Source organism: Miscanthus floridulus, chromosome 14, assembly GCF_019320115.1.
Source record: "Miscanthus floridulus cultivar M001 chromosome 14, ASM1932011v1, whole genome shotgun sequence".
Taxonomy (NCBI): Eukaryota; Viridiplantae; Streptophyta; class Magnoliopsida; order Poales; family Poaceae; genus Miscanthus; species Miscanthus floridulus.
The window spans coordinates 59,242,407-59,264,931 of record NC_089593.1 but is presented as its reverse complement, the minus strand read 5'-3'; the positions used below and the strand labels follow the sequence as shown (position 1 = coordinate 59,264,931).

Sequence of the window (22,525 nt, the reverse complement as noted above, 5' to 3'; positions counted from 1 at the left end):
AGCCACAAATACTTTATCTTCTGACACAACCATGTTGGGAGGTTGTAGATCAATAGGATAACTGGCCATGAGCTATGTGTGACGGTCATGTAACCAAAAGGTTTCATTCCATCAGTGCTCAAAGCAAACCTTATGTTTCTCAGATCTTCATGAAATTCTTGGTACTTGGTATCGAAGTCCTTCCACTATTGTGTATCGGATGGGTGGTGTAGCACTCCGTCGTCCTTCTTGTGTTCATCTGTAGCCCACCATCGCATGAGCTCTGAGTCCTTTGGGTTTGAGAACAAATGCCTCAAGCGATCGATCAAGAAAATCGCTTGCCTCTTTGAGTTCTTTGAGGTTGTGATTATTTTGGACTTTGACCCCATTGTTCTTTTCACTGGTTGCTACTCTTGTGAACATGTGCTTGTAGGAACAAACAAAGGACTTTACCAAGTGGTCAACATCTACATCCTGTGGTCACTTAGCAACAAGTACTAATCTACTTCAGAAGTGTTGTCTACATTTTGTTGATCACCTATTCAACCCCACTAGGCTCATTTTATTGAAGTCTGTGTGGTTCGACGTATTATACATATCAAATGAAGCAACAATGGTTTAACTAGATAAACCGTTGTTGCTTAATTTGTCAAGTATAACACGCTGAAGCACATTTTTTCCTTTTGTTTTATTATTGATTCACTCCAACATCACTTGTACATGTGCGTGACACTGGCTAGATGAAGAATGGTATTTGTTTGTTTGTGTGACACACACATAAAATGTACTATACACAAAGTGTCCTTTGACATGGGATTTTCCGTTTGCTCGATCAATTTTAGGTGATAATGCACGTCGCAAATCTTGATGGTGTTGTGTGAAAGATCACTGCCCAATGTGCCATTTAAAGAGGGTCTGACGTGGTGGTGGTTTTCTAGTGTTTTTTTAGAATTCTAATTTTAGATACAAGTCCCTATGTTAATTCCACCCGGTTAGTAGGCTTTTGGACTCTACAAATTAATAATTGTTCAACAGGAGATATTTAAGTAAGCATATGACTCTATTTGGAGAAATGGTGGATGGAAATTGGCCGTGAGTGTGAGAACGGAAAGGGAAAATGTAACGTTTATAGTGTCGTTAAATCCTAATATACAAACCAAGCTATAGAAAAAGCTAGCTCTTTTTTTAGCGGGAGAAGCCACAGAACGGAGGTTCATCTCTGTAGTTCAAAATGACTCCTGCACTCACAGGAGCTTCACTCGATGAGTCATGTGTTCTCCTGACATTAGGTAGAGATCCACCTAGCCGTAGCGGAACTCGAGCTAGAGTTGTTCAAAAACTCCAGCCAGAGAGGGCATATGTCATATCAACACGTGTTCTATAGAAAACGTTCAATTTGGCATGGGAAAACATGCAACATGCCAAGTCGTGGTAGACAAATTTGCTTAGACTAATGTAGTTGTCAATGTGAGAGCACAAACGGGGATCTGTTTGTTGTCGTTATGTCGTACTTATAGCATCAGTTTTGCATGATCAAAGCAATACGACGTTTGCGGTAATTATGTCAGGCAGGTTAGCTCTATGTCCTTGAAACATTTCGAAATTCCCAAAGTATACATTAGATGGTCTCATTGTAGGATGTATACGACAAATTAAAGACCATTAGTAACAAGTACGTCAGTGCCATTATTGTAGTCCTTTGATTTGTCCTGAAAGGGGAAACTGTCCATGGTTGTCAGTGTTGGTAAGAAAAATGATGGTTTACATGTGATGGTACTCTAAAGAAGCTCATCCCACGTTTCCACTCCATGCTTCCATAGTGTCTTTATTTCTTGTATCAACGGCTCCAGAAAAACATCTATGTCGATGCCTGGTGCTTTCGGCCCTAATATTATAATGGTCAGCCACAAATACTTTACCTCTGACACAACCATGTTAGGAGGTTGCAGATCAATAGGATAACTGGCCATGAGCTGTGTGTGATGGTCCTGTAACAAAAGGTTTCATTCCATCAGTGCTCAGAGCGAACCTTATGTTTCTCAAATCTTCATGAAATTCTTGGTACTTGGTACCGAAGTCCTTCCACTGTTGTGTATCTCTTGGGTGATGTAGCACTCCATCATCCTTCTTGTGTTCATCTGTAGCCCACCATCGCATGAGCTCTGAGTCCTTGGGTTTGAGAACAAATGCCTCAAGCGACCGATCAAGAAAATCGCTTCCCTCTTTGAGTTATTTGAGGTTACGATTATTTGGACTTTGCCCCCATTGTTCTTTTCACCGGTTGCTACTCTTGTGAACATGTGCTTGTAGGAACAACCAAAGGACTTTACCAAGTGGTCAACATCTACATCCTTTGGTCACTTAGCAACAAGTACTAATCTACTTCAGAAGTGTTGTCTACATTTGTTGATCACCTATTCAACCCCCACTAGGCTCATTTTATTGAAGTCTGTGTGGTTCGACGTATTATACATATCAAATGAAGCAACAATGGTTTAACTAGATAAACCGTTGTTGCTTAATTGGTCAAGTATAATACGCTTGAAGCACATTTTTCCTTTTGTTTTATTATTGATTCACTCCAACATCACTTGTATGTGTGCATGACATTGGCTAGATGAAGAATGGTAGTTGTTTGTTTGTGTGACACACACATAAAATGTACTATACACAAATGTCCTTTGACATGGGATTTTCTGTTTTCTCGATCAATTTTAGGTGATAATGCACGTCACAAATATTGATGGTGTTGTGTGAAAGATCACTGCCCAATGTGCCATTTAACGAGGGTCTGACGTGGTGGTGGTTTTTCCAGTGTTTTCTTTTAGAATTCTAATTTTAGATACAAGTCCCTATGTTAATTTCACCCGGTTAGTAGGCTTTTGGAATCTACAAATTAATAATTGTGCAACAGGGGATATTTAGATAAGCATATGACTCTATTTGGAGAAATGGTGGATGGAAATGGGCCATGAGTGTGAGAAAGGAAAGGGAAAATGTAACGTTTATAGTGTCGTTAAATCCTAATATAGAAACCAAGCTATAGAAAAAGCTAGCTCTTTTTTTAGCGGGAGAAGCCACGGAACGGAGGTTCATCTCTGCAGTTTAAAATGACTCCTGCACTCACAGGAGCTTCACTCGATGAGTCATGTGTTGTTCTAACATTAGGTAGAGATCCACATAGTCGTAGCGGAACTAGAGCTAGAGTTGTTCAAAAACTCCAGCCAGAGAGGGCATATGTCATATCAACACGTGTTCTATAGAAAACGTTCTATTGGCATGGGAAACCATGCAACATGCCAAGTCGTGGTAGACAAATTTGCTTAGACTAATGTAGTTGTCGTTATGAGAGCACAAACAGGGATCTATTTGTTGTCGTTATGTCGTACTTATAGCATCAATTTTGCATGATCAAAGCAATACAACGTTTGTGGTAATTATGTCAGGCAGGTTAGCTCTATGTCCTAGAAACATTACGAAATTCCCAAAGTATACATTAGATGGTCTCATTGTAGGTTGTATACGACAATTAAAGACCATTAGTAACAAGTACGTCAGCGCCATTATAGTAGTCCTTTCATTTGTCCTGGAAGGGGAAATAGTCCATGGTAGTTAGTGATGGTAAGAAAATGATGGTTTACATGTGATGGTACTCTAAACAAGCTCATCCCATGTTTCCACTCCATGCTTCCATAGTGTCTTTACTTCTTGTATGAACGGCTCCAGAAAAACATCTATGTCGATGACGGGTGCTTTCGGCCCGGATATTATAATGGTCAGCCACAAATACTTTATCTTCTGACACAACCATGTTGGGAGGTTGTAGATCAACAGGATAACTGGCCATGAACTGTGTGTGATGGTCCTGTAAGCAAAAGGTTTCATTCCATCAGTGCTCAAAGGGAACCTTATGTTTCTCACATCTTCAAGAAATTCTTGTTACTTGGTATCGAAGTCCTTCCACTATTGTGTATCGGATGGGTGATGTAGCACTCCATCGTCCTTCTTTTGTTCATCTGTAGCCCACCATTGCATGAGCTCCGAGTCCTTTGGGTTTGAGGACAAATGCCTCAAACAATCGATCAAGAAAATCGCTTCCCTCTTTGAGTTATTTGAGGTTGTGATTATTTGGACTTTGCCCCCATTGTTCTTTTCACCGGTTGCTACTCTTGTGAACATGTGCTTGTAGGAACAACCAAAGGACTTTACCAAGTGGTCAACATCTACATCCTTTGGTCACTTAGCAACAAGTACTAATCTACTTCAGAAGTGTTGTCTACATTTTGTTGATCACCTATTCAACCGCCACTAGGCTCATTTTATTGAAGTCTGTGTGGTTCGACGTATTATACATATCAAATGAAGCAACAATGGTTTAACTAGATAAACCGTTGTTGCTTAATTTGTCAAGTATAATACGCTGAAGCACATTTTTTCCTTTTGTTTTATTATTGATTCACTCCAACATCACTTGTATGTGTGCGTGACATGGCTAGATGAAGAATGGTATTTGTTTGTTTGTGTGACACACACATAAAATGTACTATACACAAAAATGTCCTTTGACATGGGATTTTCTGTTTTCTCGATCAATTTTAGGTGATAATGCACGTCACAAATATTGATGGTGTTGTGTGAAAGATCACTGCCCAATGTGCCATTTAACGAGGGTCTGACGTGGTGGTGGTTTTCCAGTGTTTTCTTTTCAGAATTCGAATTTTAGATACAAGTCCCTATGTTAATTCACCCGGTTAGTAGGCTTTTGGAATCTAAAATTAATATTTGTTCAACAGGGGATATTTAGGTAAGCATATGACTCTATTTGGAGAAATGGTGGATGGAAATAGGCCATGAGTGTGAGAAAGGAAAGGGAAAATGTAACGTTATAGTGTCGTTAAATCCTAATATAAAACCAAGCTATAGAAAAAGCTAGCTCTTTTTTTAGCGGGAGAAGCCACGGAACGGAGGTTCATCTCTGCAGTTACAATGACTCCTGCACTCACAGGAGCTTCACTCGATGAGTCATGTGTTGTTCTGACATTAGGTAGAGATCCACCTAGCCGTAGCGGAACTAGAGCTAGAGTTGTTCAAAAACTCCAGCCTGAGAGGGCATATGTCATATCAACACGTGTTCTATAGAAAACGTTCTATTTTGCATGGGAAACCATGCAATATGCCAAGTTGTGGTAGACGAATTTTCTTAGACTAATGTAGTTTTTCGTTGTTGAGAGCACAAACCGGGATCTGTTTGTTGTCGTTATGCGTATTTATAGCATCAGTTTTGCATGATCAAAGCAATACGACGTTTGCGGTAATTACGTCAGGCAGGTTAGCGCTATGTCCTAGAAATATTCTGAAATTCCCAAAGTATACATTAGATGGTCTCATTGTAGGATATATATGACAAATTAAAGACCATTAGTAACAAGTACGTCAGTGCCATTATAGTAGTCCTTTTGATTTGTCCTGAAAGGGGAAACTTTCCATGGTAGTCAGTGATGGTAAGACAAATGATGGTTTACATGTGATGGTACTCTAAACAATCTCATCCACATTTCCACTCCATGCTTCCATAAGTGGTCTTTATTTCTTGTATCAACGCTCCAGAAAAACATCTATGTCGATGCCTGGTGCTTTCGGCCCTGATATTATAATGGTCAGCCACAAATACTTTATCTTCTGACACAACCATGTTGGAGGGTTGTAGATCAATAGGATAACTGGCCATGGAGCTGGGTGTGACGGTCCTGTAACAAAAGGTTTCATTCCATCAGTGCTCAAAGTGAACCTTATGTTTCTCGGATCTTCATGAAATTCTTGGTACTTGGTATCGAAGTCCTTCCACTGTGTGTATCGGATGGGTGATGTAGCACTCCATCGTCCTTCTTACGTTCATCAGTAGCCCACCATCACATGAGCTCTGAGTCCTTTGGGTTGAGAACAAATGCCTCAAGCGATCGATCAAGAAAATCGCTTCCCTCTTGAGTTCTTTGAGGTTGTGATTATTTTGGACTTTGCCCCCATTGTTCTTTTCACTGGTTTGCTACTCTGTGAACATGTGCTTGTAGGAACAACCAAAGGACTTTACCAAGTGGTCAACATCTACATCCTTTGGTCACTTCGCAACAAGTACTAATCTACTTCAGAAGTGTTGTCTACATTTTGTTGATCACCTATTCAACCCCCACTAGGCACATTTTATTGAAGTCTGTGTGGTTCAACGTATTATACATATCAAATGAAGCAACAATGTGTTTAACTAGAATAAACCGTTGTTGCTTAATTTGTCAAGTATAATACACTGAAGCACATTTTTTCATTTTGTTTTTATTGATTCACTCCAACATCACTTGTATGTGTGCGTGACATTGGCTAGATGAAGAATGGTATTTGTTTGTTTGTGTGACACACACATAAAATGTACTATACACAAAATGTCATTTGACATGGGATTTTTTTGTTTTCTCGATCAATTTTAGGTGATAATGCACGTTGCAAATCTGATGGTGTTGTGTGAAAGATCACTGCCCAATGTGCCATTTAAAGTGGGTCTGACGTGGTGGTGGTTTTCTAGTGTTTTCTTTTCAGAATTCTAATTTTAGATACAAGTCCCTATGTTAATTCCACCCGGTTAGTAGGCTTTTGGACTCTACATATTAATAATTGTTCAACAACGGATATTTAGGTACACATATGACTCTATTTGGAGAAATGGTGGATGGAAATAGGCCAAGTTCCACCCGGTTAGTAGGCCGTGGATGGAAAATGCAATGTTTATAGAGTCGTTAAATCCTAATATACAAACCAAGCTATAGAAAAAGCTAGCTCTTTTTATAGCCAGAGAAGCCACGGAACGGAGGTTCATCTCTGCAGTTCAAAATGACTCCTGCACTCACAGGAGCTTCACTCGTTGAGCCATGTGTTGTTCTGACATTATGTAGAGATCCACCTAGCCGTAGCGGAACCGGAGCTAGAGTTGTTCAAAAACCTCCAGCTAGAGAGGGCATATGTCATATCAACACGTTTGTGGGCGCCGAAGATCAGAAGGTGATGACCGAAAGCTGATGGTGTGAGAGTTAAGCAAGTGTTTAAGGCAAGTATAGCATGGGATCATCCTTGTTGTCCTATTCACTATAATAACTTAATCATATGCATGTGTCTACCTTAGCAACTGTAGTAATTTTCCTAGCTATTTGATATCTTGGATTCCTTATCACCTAAGGGGTATTGCATTGGGTAGTATGATGCTAGTGCTCAATTGAAACCATGATCTTGTAACTTGACTAATGGAATATGTAATAAACACTAAAAGATCTTTTTAGCAACAATGAAAAAGGGGGCTAGAGCATAGTTTTTGTGATGCTCTAGGTTCCTCTCCCTAAGGACTTATCTGTAAGTGGTCACCAGGACTTACAGTACATTCACGAGTGCTATATGGCTCTAGCTTTAGTCAAGTATGAGGAGCTTTTCTATCTTGTTAGAGGTTAACTTTATGGTGCAAGAGGGGTGTGTTTCAGGTTGGGTGTAGTGCGACCTCTGTTCCTAAAAGTACTTCTACGTGAGTGTGCCTTTCAAAAGGGGGCTCTACATTCGCAGGGCACAGAAACCTTGCGGCCCTAACTTGTTAGACGAACCTTTAAAAGACTTCATAGTGAACCCTGCCGACCTTCCTTGGTAGTGGGTCAAGAGGCTGGTCACCTCGGACGAAAGGGTAAATCACGGCTCATGGGTAAAGAATTACAACCTCTGCAGAGTGTAAAACTGTTATAACAGCCGTGCTCACGGTCACGAGCGGCCTTGGAACTCTTACGGAATAGATTATCATTAATGGTTAATTGTTTACGCTATTCATTATTCATGTTTATCTGATCATGTGTTTATATGGGGCTTATGATAAATTTGATGCTACTCAATTACTTAAAATTACGACTAACTAAAAGCTAACCGTAGTAAACCAGTGTTATCCTTTTGAGCCCCATTAACCCCATGTTATATTTGCTGAGTACGACATGTGCTCACCCTTGCTATTTCCCCACACCACAGACTCTAGAAAAGTTGCTCCGAAGATTGATGGAATCACGGAGGAGTTCCCAGAAGATTGATAGAAGTGCTAGGCATATATTACCCACAGTCATCCGTCCCTGTGAAGGATGGAGCCTAAAGATTACCAACAGTTTCGCCATACTCTGATGTAAGTATTGAATATGAGTATATTTTGTTATATAATAAAGCATTGTCTCTTGATACTGTTGTAATTTGTCGCTATATGTGTGATTTGACTTCCTGGGCACACATATAGTTAGTACTCAGTTTTGTCTTTAAAACTGGGTGTGACAGAAAGATAATTAATTATTTAAGTTCAAGTATTTTTTTAAAAGAATTCTTTAAGTTGAAGTTTTACACATAAACTTGCAAATATTAATTATTAGTGAACTAGAAACATCACGCCTGATTTCAATGCATCTTTTTTCTCAAGCTCATATGGAGTTCTTTACCGGAATGATATCTTGTGGCACATTTCTACTTTTAGAGTTGTTCTCTGGTCTGTTCTTGTCCATTTGGACACCTGAAATTAAGTGACTTTATCATAATGATAAAGAGAAAAAACAATGGATCCGTAAAATCGAAGTAGCGAAGTACTATAAGATCGATAGACTCACTGGCTTGTAAGTATTTTGTGGGGCTCTGACCATCCACATGCTCTGCGTAGGTAGCAACTTTTGTCAAGGCTTCAAATTTTTTTTTTGCAGTTCGTGTTGCTGTCTGTTCAGTTTTTGCTGGTGCTGCAGTTGTTGGTGCCACTATCACCAACTGCTTTTACCACCTGCTTATTTTTCTTTGGAGTTGAAACATCAGTGGTTATTTTTTTCATTTTGGACTTGCTATTACTGTTAACTTCTTGTTCCTTTGGCACGCTCAGTGAAGATCCCAAAGGCCAGTCCCTGCAACATGTGAAGAGTAATCTTTAGTCATTAACCTAAAAGAGTTGTAAGAAGAACACCATTTCGATAATGGTTTCATGCATAATCAGCTGAAATAAATCTTATATTGCAGTAAATGATAGCAATCAACAACAGATGTTCGTTGTTGGGTACGAACCACTTTCAAATATAGGACCACTCATCGTGTCAGAGGAAAGGAAGAAATACAATAGGGACAACTTTTATAAATTACTACGATTGAAAAATTGTGTATTAACACTGGCAGAGCAACTCATTTAGGAGGGACAATCAGCAAGCATTATATCACATACACATGAAACAAAGTATCTTGAAAAGCATGAAGAGAGCTTTAGCAAAGTAACCATTGCTGAATCTATTATGGTGGCTATTATGGTTGCAAGGGAGAGAGGGGGCCGCCCAAGGGCCTTGCCTGATCGAGCCAGAGAGAAGGCTTTTTCCTTCTAATTCTTAGTTGATTAGATTGATACATCTCATCTCCTTATATAGGGAGGCTTACTTGACCACTAAGTAAGCGATCCTTATTGATAGGCCCATGACATAGCCTAATCACCCCTTATTTCTCACCCAATTACTCCAGCTAAGCTTCTATATTAGCACCTGCTAATGTTGCACCGAGGATTCCCCTTAATTGAGCACCAATCTGTCACTTTCCTGATTTGTTGCCTCTAACACTACACCCCTCATGGACAAGGAGCTCGTCCTCGAGCTGCAACCAAACTTGCTGCCTGCAGAATATAAGGTGGACATCATCCACACGTCGGAGCTGCACGTGTACAGCCACCTCACCTAGATCCTATGGCGCAGTTTGGCGCGGGTGTTGAGACTTGGGAGTGGTTGCAAAGCGACTAGCAGAGGTGCCCTCAAGGCTGGCCAGTGGCGGATTGCGGCGGCGCTACGCGGTGCGTGCCAAGCTATGACCCCATGCCTTCTCCATGCTAGATGGCTGTTGGTCCGCGCCACATAGGGAAGAGATGAGGGCTTCCAATGGAGAACGACAAGGAGGGGTGCGCCTCCCCAACGCCCGTCGCCGGAGAATCTCAGTTCACTACCTACGGGGAAAATACCATGTGCGCCGCCTGTAGGGGAACCACAGGCCCAAGATCCCCGACGCAGCAGACAAGATCGAGGTCCTCCGTGTAGTTATGCGCAACTTTGAGGAGATGTGATGGGGTGTGGGGCTGAATCAGCTACTGATCGCGCATCTCCCACACCTGCCCACCCACTAGGTGCCACGAACAGCAGCCTGGAGCCGCGCCGCTACTAACACCTGACGGCTAAGCATCTTCCTTGCCGGCTCCGTCATGATGTCTGTTGGCTGCTTGATCTGCTGCAACATCTCACCCTCGGCTTGGATCTATTGGGCACCGTTTATGGTGGTAGTGGTGGTCGCTTGTTGTCGAGATTCCAGGGCCTCTAGATGCGCCCAGAGAGACACCACCTACTAGGAGAGGACGGTCAGCTCCTTGGCGACAGGATCCGAGGGCGGCTCATCAGAACCTGACACCACCCATTCGAGATGTTATGGTGGCTATTATGGTTGCGAGGGAGAGAGGGGGCCGGCCGGGGGCCTTGCTCACGGCTGAGCAGGAGAGAAGGCCTTTTCCTTCTAATTCCTCCTTGATTAGATTGATACATCTCCTCTCCTTACATATAAAGGCTTACTTGATTCCTAAGCAAGCCATCCTTATCGATAGGCCCATGACATATCCCAATCACCCCTTAATTCTCTCCCAATCACACTTGCTAAGCTTCTATATTAGCACCTGCTAATGGTGCGCCTAGGATTCCACTAAATTGGGCACCAATCTATCCACTTTCCTGATTTGCTGCCTCAAATGACATTAATCCTGATATAATGTACTTATTGACTAGGTCTACAACATGCAATGGTACAAAGTGGGAACAGTGGAAAAGCAAACCTTTGATCACATCTAAAGGCATTTCATTAAGCTTGTTGTCGACTGTCTGATCATAGTGCATAAGGAACAACATGGTAGCTGTCCCTTTATTACTCAGTGAGTACACCCGATGTTCTTCGATAAAACGCAAATGTGTACGATTCATACCTATTAAAATAAAAGTGTGCGAGACATACTAAGACATACAAAAGATAGGAGCACAAGCATAGACTTTGCAAAATCAATGAAAATCAAGCACACAGTTACGCTTCCCAGGCAACTTGTGTATCAAGCACACAATTTGGTGTAATTTAGAAAAGAACATTGATTGCTATCAGCTCATGAACACAATCTAATTAAGCTACTCTAGGACGCGATTAGTTGGCTTCCCGGCCGAGCTTGGCTCGCTCTAGGCATCCAGGCTCGCTCTAGGCATCCAGGTTCACACGGAAACAACCTCTTTTCCATTGGAGGCAACCCCATATCCATTATAGCATAACAGAAATACATTGTGCGCGAACAACCTAGCACAGCTGAGTTGCCATCTGGTTTTATGCATGTATAAATAAATGCATGGAAAATGCAGCCAGTCTTTAAGGAAACGCTCTCCCGCGCGCTCGCCCGTGCGTGCGGCCATCAAAACATTGATTTTTTCCTCATGGGGCGAGCTAGGCTTGGGGGCGGCTTTTGCATGGAGCAAACTTAGGCCGACACCCAAGACCAGGAAACTGGTCACGTGTATATTGCATCTGGCAAGCCTGGCTGAGCCTCGTACATGCAACCAATAGCGCCCCTAATGTGCCAGTAGATGCAAGACCATATTAAATAATGTTTCGGTAGCAAACAACTGGTATAGAATCAAATTAAATGATATGTGAGAGGGACGGAAGTGATATGTGAGAGGGACGGAAGTTGCCGGCTTGCACGCTCTTTATACTATAGTATAGATGAGAGAAGCGAGACCACACCAGCTAGCCTAACTCTACAAAATGACCATATTTTTGCCATGTGCTTGTGGGTGAACTACAAATTGTGGCATGGACCTGTAGCCAATATATAGCCACAACAAGGCTGCATCCAATTGCTCTAGTTATTAGAAAAGGAATAAGGGTGCATACATACAATGCACTGTAATTAAGTTGAAGAAGAAAACTGTAGAAGTGTCTATAGCACAAACCTGTTTTGGGCTCCACCTCTGAATATGCAATCCGCTGAAGCATGGATGGTTCAGAAGGAAGTGCCGTAGATTTAATACACGACCCCTGCACCGACATGTTACTGCTGATATCTTTCTCAAATATCGACCAGAAACCCTTGGTTTGGGATCCATGCTCGAGCAAGCATGCTTTCTTTGTCCTATTGAGAAGCATACCAGCAATCCTGGAGATCGGCCACATGATCATCTCGGGGGAGTCCTTGGTGGGGTCGAGCGCCTCAACAATGTCGCATGCGTCGATGATTGCCTTGTCAGTAACCAAGAACCCCGCCTCAGCATTTCGGTTCTGGGGACGGTTCAGGTACATGAGCAGATTTTTTATGGTGACGGTGACGGTGAGGGAGGCGGACATGCAGAACCGAAGGGGGCTGGCAAACTCGAGTTGCGGGAACTGTTTCCAGTGGTAGTAGTTGTATAGGAGAACCGTTGCGTGTACCTGCACAACAACAAAACCACATACATGGCGGGTAACTCGATGACGATTTATTGGAAAATACAAAAGCGAAATCGAAAAGCCCGAAGCCCCGAAACAAATAAGCTAGAATAAGCTCCATATGATATGACGGAGCCGCGAGGAAAGCCGCAGCTCGATCGGCAATTGCAAAAATAAAAAAGAAAGAAAGAAAAAAAAGTGTGTGATCAACACTAAGTGGAACAATGTTATGGATCAGCCAGTAGAAGCCGCGAATTAATTCCAAATGCACCAAGTAAGGATGCAAAAAAGACCTGCTGGACAACCGCGGGCCACTTTTTTCTATTGCAGACTGAAGCGCGGGCCATCCTGCTAACAAAAGTGGGCAATCAGCAAAGCCCGTGAAATCCTGCACACAGGCGAAGACTCTACTGTCGCCGTCATTTCATCTGTCTACTCCACCAAGCCCACTTCACTACGTAGAAAAAGATTTTTTAGGGGCGGTCGGTTTTGCCAGCCGCCCCTATAAAAAGGTGGCTAAAAATCACTGATTTGCACCAGCCGCCCCTACAAATCCGATTTGTAGGGACGGCTGGATATTAAGCCGTCCCTATAAATTAATTTCTAGAAACCACGGAAAAAGGGGCAAAAAAATAGCAAAATTTTTTTAAACCCAGGAGGTCCCCACCGACAACCACACACACCCTCACTCTATAGTTGCAGCATTTTTTCACGATTTTTGCACACTTTGCGTCGGCCAGGATTCGAACCGCCAACCTCTCTCTCGCGCGCCATCTCCTCTACCACTACACCTCACATTCACTTATGTTCACAATCCATTTTGATTACCCATGTATTATACAAAACTGAGCATAAATTGATTGTTTGAGGCCCTAAACTAATTCAAATGAAAAAGTTGTCAACTAAAAAGTTTTATAACTTTTCGAGATCTACAACTTTCATTTTGGTAGTTTCACCATCCGAGGTCACTTATAAAATTTGAATTTCAAATAATAGAAATTCGAACGTAGTTTTCCATGACAAGATGGTTTTAAATGAGAAAGTTATCAAGTACAAAGTTTCATAACTTTTCAAGATCTATAACTTTCATTTTTACTGTTTGTCCATCCGAGGTCGTTTAAAAAATTCAAATTTCAAATTTTTGGAAATTCAAACGTAGTTTTTCTTGACAAGATGATTTCAAATCAAAAAGTTGTCAACTACAAAGTTTCATAACTTATCGAGATCTACAACTTTTATTTTGGTTGTTTCTCCATCCGAGGTCGTTTATAAAATTTAAATTTCAAATTTTAGAAATTCAAACGTAATTTTCCTTGACAAGATGATTTCAAATTTAAAAGTTGTCAACTATAGAGTTTCATAACTTTCTGAGATCTACAACTTCTATTTTGATCATTTATTCATCTGACATAGTGGTAGTAACATTGTTCACAAATGTTACATATCCCTCTTATTGTTTATGAAACTATAAGAGAGATGTAAATTTTGTGAACAATATTATTACCACTTTATCGGATGAAGAAATGACCAAAATAAAACTTATAGATCTTCATAAGTTCTGCAACTTCTATGTTCATGATTTTTTCATCTGAAATCAATTATTGTTCCAAAATAACGTTTGACCTTCTCTATGTGCTCCTCTAAATAATGTTCCTCTTTTGCCCCTCTTTTTTTCTATTTTTTGGGCTGTCGTTGTTTTTTTGGGAAATTTTGACTTTTTTATTTTATTTTTTTGATATTTTTCCTTTACTTAGGAACATAAAAGAAGTAACCACAGAAAGTATGAGCTGAAACAAGTGAAAGACGTGGCCTGTGGAATTTTCAGAAAACTTGCTCAAAATCGACAAAAACCTTGTGACCACGAAAAGAGGATCTTGTAACCACTTTTTGACCAATCTAAATTTTTCAAACCCCGGCGTTGCCAGGGATGGACGGATCCGAAATTTTTTTCTGATCGATTTTGATATATGGAACGTTGAAATCGGAGTTCGTATGCGAAAACTAGACCAGTTTTAAGAATTGGCTCCGAATTAGAGGACAAAACGAGAACAATAATTTCAAACAGTATTTTCAAGTAGTAAATGATCTCAACTGAAAAAGTTGTCAACTACAAAGTTTCATAACTTTTCGAGATCTATAACTTTCATTTTGATTGTTTCTTCATCCGATGTCGTTTACAAAATTTAAATTTTAGTGCTTACTTTTTAATATTCGGCGTCCATTTGTAGATGCACTTCATTGTTGAGCCGCCTCTTCAAATCAATTTGTAGGGGCGGTAGAATATCCAGCCGCCCCTACAAATCGGGCCATTTGTAGGGGCGGCTGATAACACTGACCGCCCCTACAAATTCATTTGTAAGGGCGGCTCATTTGGCAACCATTTGTAGGGGCGGCTCTATCACCAGCCGCCCCTACAAAAAATTCGTCCTGTTGCTAAAAAAACGTTTTTTACGTAGTGCTTTTGCCCCTGCCACCGCACCGACTAAGAAGAAATCGTCGTCTACTCCAGCTGCCAAGGGCCCCCGTCGCTAGGAAGAAGAATGGCGCATCCGTTGCTGCTCCGGCTGCTGAGGATGTGCCAGGATGGTGCAGTTTGCAAGCGCTTGTGTAGCAGGCACCCGCACAGCCCAAAATATTGGCACGCAGCCCGCCCCGCTTGCATCCGTAGCCACGCAGGACCACTCGCATCCCACGGCGAGGAGGCGTAAGCACCATGCTCCTCCGTTCCTCAAAGGGCGTGCCGGATCGAGGAACGAGGGTGAGCCGCCAAAGCGCGAATAGCAGCTGCCGAGCACCCGAGCCTGCCCAGTGCGGCAGTGCCTCGTGACCGCCTGGCCTCCTTGGCCGTGGCACTTGGAGGTGGAGCGCCGCCGCCAAGTTCGATTGAGGTGGCCCGTGGCCGGATCGGGAGATCGGGAGCGCTTGTTGGCGCCGGCTGCCGGAATGCTGCTCGACAGCGATCGGCAACGGGCCAACGGGTGCGCTCTTGACGTCGCTCACGCACGCACACATGCGAACGCGAAGACACAGTTTTCCGCCTCACAATGTTGCGACCTTTTCCGGCTTCCTTTCTTCCTTATATTCAACGGTGCTTACAATCCGCCACGCCCGCTCACGCTGCGTTGTGCCCGCCTAAAGCGCGAGAACGTTTCATGCGTGGCGTGGCTAAGGAACCGCTGGGTCACACCGTGGACGCAGCATGGTGCGCTCTGGCCTGAACACCGTTACAATATGCGTTACAATATGCAGCTAGCTGGTTTGGAATGTAAAACATGAACCTGATGCAACTAAAATATTTACATCATGATGATAACGTGCACGGGATTGAGTTCTACAGCGATGAGATTTGCTTCTGCTAGGCGAGTTGCGACCCAAATCCAACCCCAGAACGAATCGCACTCGCACGGGGAAGTGTGGAGGGCGCCATGCTCCTTTCCTCAACCCGGATCCACCGCAAGCACGCGCCGCGCGACCCAAATCCATGCCCTGATCATGGTTTCCTTTTTCGGCCGAAATCTCCTGATATTTCCGATATATCATTTTTATCCGTAGGCGCCGATAAGAAAATATCTATCTTTTTTGTACAAATTTTGTTTAAATTTATTTAAATTTACTTAAATTCAAATTAAATTATATTTGAATTTAGTCTGATATTTCCGATATATCCTATTTATCCTCTTTATTTGTGACCCCCGATAAATTTTAATTTCCGAAAATGAAAACCTTGGCCCCGATCGACCCTCCCCTCCGGGAACCCCGCGAAAAGGAGCAATATATGGGTCAAGCACAAGCTTCCTCACCTGACGCACCACGGCCTCCTGAGTCTCAGGCGACAGGGCCTCCTCCCGGTCGACCCGGCCGAGCGGCAGCACCGGCTCCACGAGGTGCTCCACCAGCAGCTCCACCGCGTCCTGCAGCTGCACCACCTCCTCGCTGCCACTGGCGCCGCCGACTTCTTCCTCCATCACCGGAACCCAAGCAGCGTCCGGAGCCACCTCTAGGGTTTTGCGCCGCAGCGGCTAGGGTTTTCTTGGGAAGGGCAGGGGCGGCCGCTGTTCTGACGAGAGCTGGGAATGGGATCGCTGGAAAGGATGTGCGGCCGGAAAGGGAAAACGGGTTGTGAGGAGAGCGCAGTGGGGCGAGATCCAGCCACCGTCCAGCACGGGACCTGGTGGATCGGGCCTGGCCGCGGCGAGAATGCGAAATCCCACGCGACGTCAAGCGTAGATGGCCGCGGCGAAACGCTGCCTGGCTGGCTAGCCTTGTGCTTTCGACATACGAGCCATGTGCTTTCAACTTACGAGGGTACTGACTGGATTTTACTGGTAACAGGCTTTTGTCTGAGTTGCCGCTCCAGGTTCCATAGCGAAGCCAGCAGCAAAGTGGACTACTCTGCCTATTAGGAGCAGACGAATTGTTGCTTAGCAGATGGACCACATCCCGACGTCCAAACGTGGCGAAGTGCTGCTCATGAAGAAGATGGGGATCCTGGCACCTTCAACACCGATTTCCTCTGCAGCCAAGCGTTCGTACGATTCGTACTTCTAGGGCACCCTATCGGAAGCAAACGTCGTGGCGCTTCATGTGCTGTTCCCAGCATCCAGGGCGATGGCTGGTGGAGCAGCGCGGTCTGGTACTTTAGCTAGATCGTAGTCTAGGATGATCCTAATGGATCTCAAGGTTGTCATAGTCAAAATGTAGTCCCTTCGAGGTAACCGTCGGGTCGGGAACGGTCTTTATTGTATTTCAAACTTCTACCTTCTTAATATAATGATACGCAGTGCTCTTGCGTATTCGAGAAAAAAAATCATTGGATGGGCTCAGGTCAGGTACGGCGGACGTGCTGCGCTGCGACACCTGGCTTTTGAGTTTTGATGGCACGTACAACGGGCCAGCTTGAGTCGTCAGTGTCCCATAACATTTCCAAAAAGCCCCCTCGTGAACAGGAATCAAGGCGCGGCCGTCGTCTTGTGAGGCGACGACGACGGCTCGTGCTCCCAGGCGTAATCGCCATCCATCGCCACATTGTTTGGAGTCGTCTTGCCCGAGTGCCAAGGCACCGGATCCAGCCACGGCACACGGGAGAAGCAAAGATGGGCGCTAAAATCACCGAGGCACGGGATGTGGCTGCAACGCGGAGATGTCAAGCTCGACGGCGCCGGTGGATGGCGCCACCACTACTACAAAAAAAATCGAGGCAGGCGAAATGGGCTAACCGAGGCAGGCATCACGTCCGTCTCGTCTAAAAGGTCTCAGTTAATCATTCTTTTCCGAAGCGATTCAAATTCCCGCCTGCGAAAATCAAATAAAAAACAAAAAAAAGGAAAAAAGCCCACAGCTCAACAAGGTCTGGATCTAGCCCTTGCGCCGCCCCCTGCACGCTCTCCGCTGCCCAATCCGCCATCAGGGAAGCCAAATCCAGCCTCCACGCACATGCCACCTCTGGATCCGCGCCGCTTGGGGACGAAGAAGAGGGAGCCACCGCCGGATCCGGCCTCCGCCCCGCCGTCGCTGGATCTGGCCTTTCCGCGAGCGTCGCCACTGGATCCACGCCGCTCGAGAAGGGAGAAGAGGGACAAGCAGGCGGATCTGGCCTCTGGAGCGCTCACCTGAGTGCCGCTGCAGGGCCACCATTGGGCCTGTGTGAGCGCTACTGCGGAGGGGGCTGCAGTGCGAGCGCTTGTCGATGAGGGAAACAGAGAGATAGGAGAGCTGGGTCAGCGCCGCCCTCGCCGTGCCACGCGTGTTGTGCCCGCACGTCGGTTCTACCGTCCGCCGGAGAGAGGAAGAGAGAGAGACCAAGAGAGTGGCTGTGCGCCTGTGCTCGGCAAGAGAGAGAAAGAGAGAATCGGCTAAGTCTGCTGAGTGGGAGGAGTCTAGGGTTTCTCAGTATATATAGTACGAACCCATTACTCGGTCAAGTGGGCTTGGCCATGTTTAATAGAGGTGGGCCTCATAAGAGATGGGCATTTCCTAACCGCCTCCTTAAATAAAACGACCACATCCATTAATCGATTTTGCGAGGCGGTCTTTTTTTGTTGCCTAGGTAAATAAAATGATCGTCTCTGCTAGTCGACGGGCATTTTACGAGGTGGTTAGATTTTGTCCCCGCCTCGGTTAATGTTTGGGCAGTGCCTCGCAAACTCATTTTTGTAGTAGTGCACGGGGCAGCTCGTCTATGCCACCGAAGACTGGCTCTGGCTCAGCCGAGTGTGTGGGCGCCTCACTGCCGGCCACACTAGCTGAGTTAATAGTCCGGCTGCAACGGCGGAGGCTCCAGCGGGCCAGCGTCATGCGTTGCGGCTAGGTACACGGTGGATCTAAACGCAATGTCGCTGGCGGCATGCTGGCCGACGACCTACTCGCACGTGACATTCAAGTTGCAATTTCTTTTCTGGAGAGAAAGGAGAGGGATGAATCAAGATTTGGCACTGTGCTTCTACCACAATTGTATGCATTACAATAACATTTCATATGTTTCATCTTGTATTGTCTGCTTGTGGATCATTCTTGAAGCTACTGAACTATTGGACTCAGACAACTCTTGAATTATTGGATCATCCTTGAACTATTGAATTCAGAGCTCTTTTGTTCCTTGCATATATCATTCATTCACTGTATGTATAGTTCAGACATACATATCTATATGATGTACATATTCAGATACAACATAGTTCTAAGAAGTTCTTTTCTGAATCTGAACAAAATTTGGTAATAGTCCAGTGTTCAGACTATTTGTCATGGTACATATATGTTGTACATATTCAGATACAACACAGTTCTTCGGAGATCTTTTCTTGACCTGAACGAAATTCAAGTAGGTATGTGGGTGCCCTACTGCATTGATTCTTGATTTTGAGTGAAAATTCTTGGATCATTTTCTTTAGTGGAAAGGCTGAGGATTGTTAGCTATAAATCTTCAATGACCTTCCTAGAATATGTTTTCTTTAGTGTGGACTTAAGACCGCCACACGCTGCTATGAAATTGGACTGCTATGAATGTGGGCATGAAGTTAGTTGGAAAGTGAACGTGCTGTTATTTCTGAACAGGCTGCTTGTATTATATTTTATTTGAATATTGTATTATATGATATATAATATATATTAATATTAATATCATTTTCATTGATGGTTCTAAAAAATATTGGAATTGTGTTCATCTTATTGATGTGTTGATCTAGTTTGTTTCAAGAAGCAACACAATGGAATGTAAAAATTATTTTCATGCTTGATCATGGTTGATCGAAAGCATTAAATAGTCTGCAGACAGTCAAATAGATGACCTATTATATAAGCTATATGTTTAGCTGTTTGTATGTGAAGTAGAAACATTTTGCAGACAGCATGCCATCTGTGGGTTGTACATGCCCTGAGCAGTTTCGCATGGAAATTAATTGCGACTCTTCTTTTGGTAAGTGAGGTAAGGGTCTCTGGATTCCCTCCTCTATATTTCTCTAAATTTTGATCTCTAAAAGATCCAGAGCATTTTAGCTCAGTTTTCATATCTAAAGCTCTAACATGAGGAGGACTAAAGTTTAGAGCTAATTTTAGACCATTTGTTGGGAGACTTTAGTCTAAACTTTAGAGGTCTAGCAGATCAAAAGAGGCCCTAGGTCAGCGCAACTTTTATACCTACGTTGGGGATCACGGGGGCGGCAGCCCAGCTTCAAAGGTCCCTTCATCTCAAAATAAATACTCATCTCATATTTCAAGATATCAAATAGTCTCAAATTTAATTAAATATATAACTCAAGTGTGCAATTAGATGGAGTGGCATGGAAAGGAAGCAAGTGAAAACCTTTGCAAAATGTTTTGAAAAATGCTAACTCGATGCTAAAGGTGTTGGAATTAGTGCATTCAAAAATGTTTTGACAGAGGGGTGGCATGGTGGGTTGTTTACATAGTCACCAGATATGTCTAGTGCCCATTGTGGGGGAGGCACCGGAGCTTAGGACCCTGCTAATCCTGACCGGTTTGAACGTCTGCTGCACAGCGGGTGGCTCCACTGGAAAACATTTGTGCTATTGGGTGGTTGAACACCGAAAATAGGGTGGCCATGGTGTTCTCTGTTGACGTCTTGCAGCAAAGGACGTAGTACCGGAAAGATCCGGTGCCCAGTCGCTTGAGGATTTTGTTGGTGGCAAAAACCTTCAGAAGAACGTACTAGTGGCCATTGGATTACTGCGATAGTGGCCTTTGTGGGGGCACCTGAGCCTAGGCTCCGCCTAAGGTATATCTACAGTGTTCATGGGGTGTCTCGGTGTACTCACCGGAGTTCTCCAGTGGTCACCAAAGACTTTGCACCGGAGTGAGCAGCGTGCAATGGCTAGTTTTTCAAAATGTTAACTAGCCGTTGTGGGAGCTCCGGTCCCCCCACTCGAGCTTTCCAGTGACCCCGTAGATTGTGGGTTGAGGGAGTGACGTCTAGTTTGGCTTGCATGATTATAATAGGAGATGTGGCTGAGTGAGTTGACGTTGCTGGTGGCCAAGGATCATATCCACACGCATTAGAGCCAAAGTTAGCCCTCCACTCACATATGCCAAGTTGAGATCATGTTGATGGTGAGTTTGGACTGATCTAGGGCATTTTATTGAGAGAGATAGCATCTAGTGGCTGGTTTGCAACCATGTTGGCTTGTTACTCTTGGAGGTTGCCACCTCCTAGATGGCTTGGTGGCTGCGAGTCCGTAAAGCACACGACAATATTGTGAGGTAGCTTCGGAGGATGTCAGGGTTCTTATGCTCATACCTAAGAAGGAAGGCAAAGAGCAACTCTAGTAGATCAAGTGTCTTATGGAGTGCCTTGTTTGTCGATGGGCTCATAGGCTAGCACTCATGTCGGAGCCTACATTTTGGGGTAGACCAAGCTTGAGGTCTTAGTGAGTTAGCAGAGGAGCAGCAATCCTTGGACTCACCTGAATAGGGAGTAGGTGGTTGGCAAGCTACCAAACTTGCAGTGTAGGATATTGAGGCTTAACCAAGGTAACAAGTTGGATCACGTAAAGCATTTGTGTATCAATTAAAAGAGTGTCACCTATCAAGCTACACAACTAAGCATAGCACAAATTTAAGCATTAGCATGAGCATTAACATTAAGATTAACTTGAGGGGTAGAACTCGATCTTCCATGAGTTGTTTCGTTGCAAGTTTAGTTTGAGGCTAGAAGTCAAGAATTTGCTCATAACTGAGAGAGCAACTTGTTGAAATGATTAATAACCCATCACATGCTCGACTTCTACTGAGCTATGTAAGCTAAGCATGAGTTAAGACCCAAGATTATCCAAATCTGGGTGCAAACATATGCTCTCTATTTTTTGGTAGAGCTTGCATACAAAAACACTATTCTAAACTAGTTGAACCAATAAACTTTATGCCTTGTCATTATGGATTGATCCTTAACTCCATAACCATGAACTAATTTGGTAAACTATACTCCATCCCAAGTCTAATGCTCATGGTAAACAAATGAGACCAGATACTACAAACTAACCTATTCACACGGATGGTTTGAAGGTTCACTCGGACCATAAAGGACTCATGAATTTTGGACTTAAGTGTATAGGTAACTTGGCTTATGTGGTTTAGGTAGATTATGCAATTGAACCATCATGTCAAAATATAACCAATGGAGGAATAATACGTACTACAAAGGGAACATCATGGTTATGTTGAGCTTGCAAGGAAAGCAATCTTCCACTATTGTTTACTCTAGAATGGGTCGGGCACACAATGACGCTAAGCTATTGCTACGCAGAACAAGTCTCTTTTACCTCCCTGAACTTTTTGTGGTATGCTTTTCCTTCTCAAACTCCACACTGGACATCTTCCCACCTCACGTCTCGAAACTATTTAAACTGATTCCAGTCTGGGTTACAAGTGGTTTTCAAGGCGCATTCATCATGTTTTAGCTAAAAAATTTGGTAGCCTAGGAATTAAAAAAAGCAACACTTCAAGGCATGATCATGAAGAACAAGGAATAATGGCTACAATTAGGTGCATCTAGGACATGGTCACACATTAGTAAACATGCATATTA

At 43.6% G+C, this 22,525-nt stretch overlaps 1 pseudogene; it reads right to left on the bottom strand.

Annotated features, from left to right (window-relative positions):
- Positions 1–8,456: 8,456 nt before the first annotated feature.
- LOC136503504 (uncharacterized) lies at positions 8,457–16,454 on the bottom strand (annotated as a pseudogene).
- Positions 16,455–22,525: the final 6,071 nt, after the last annotated feature.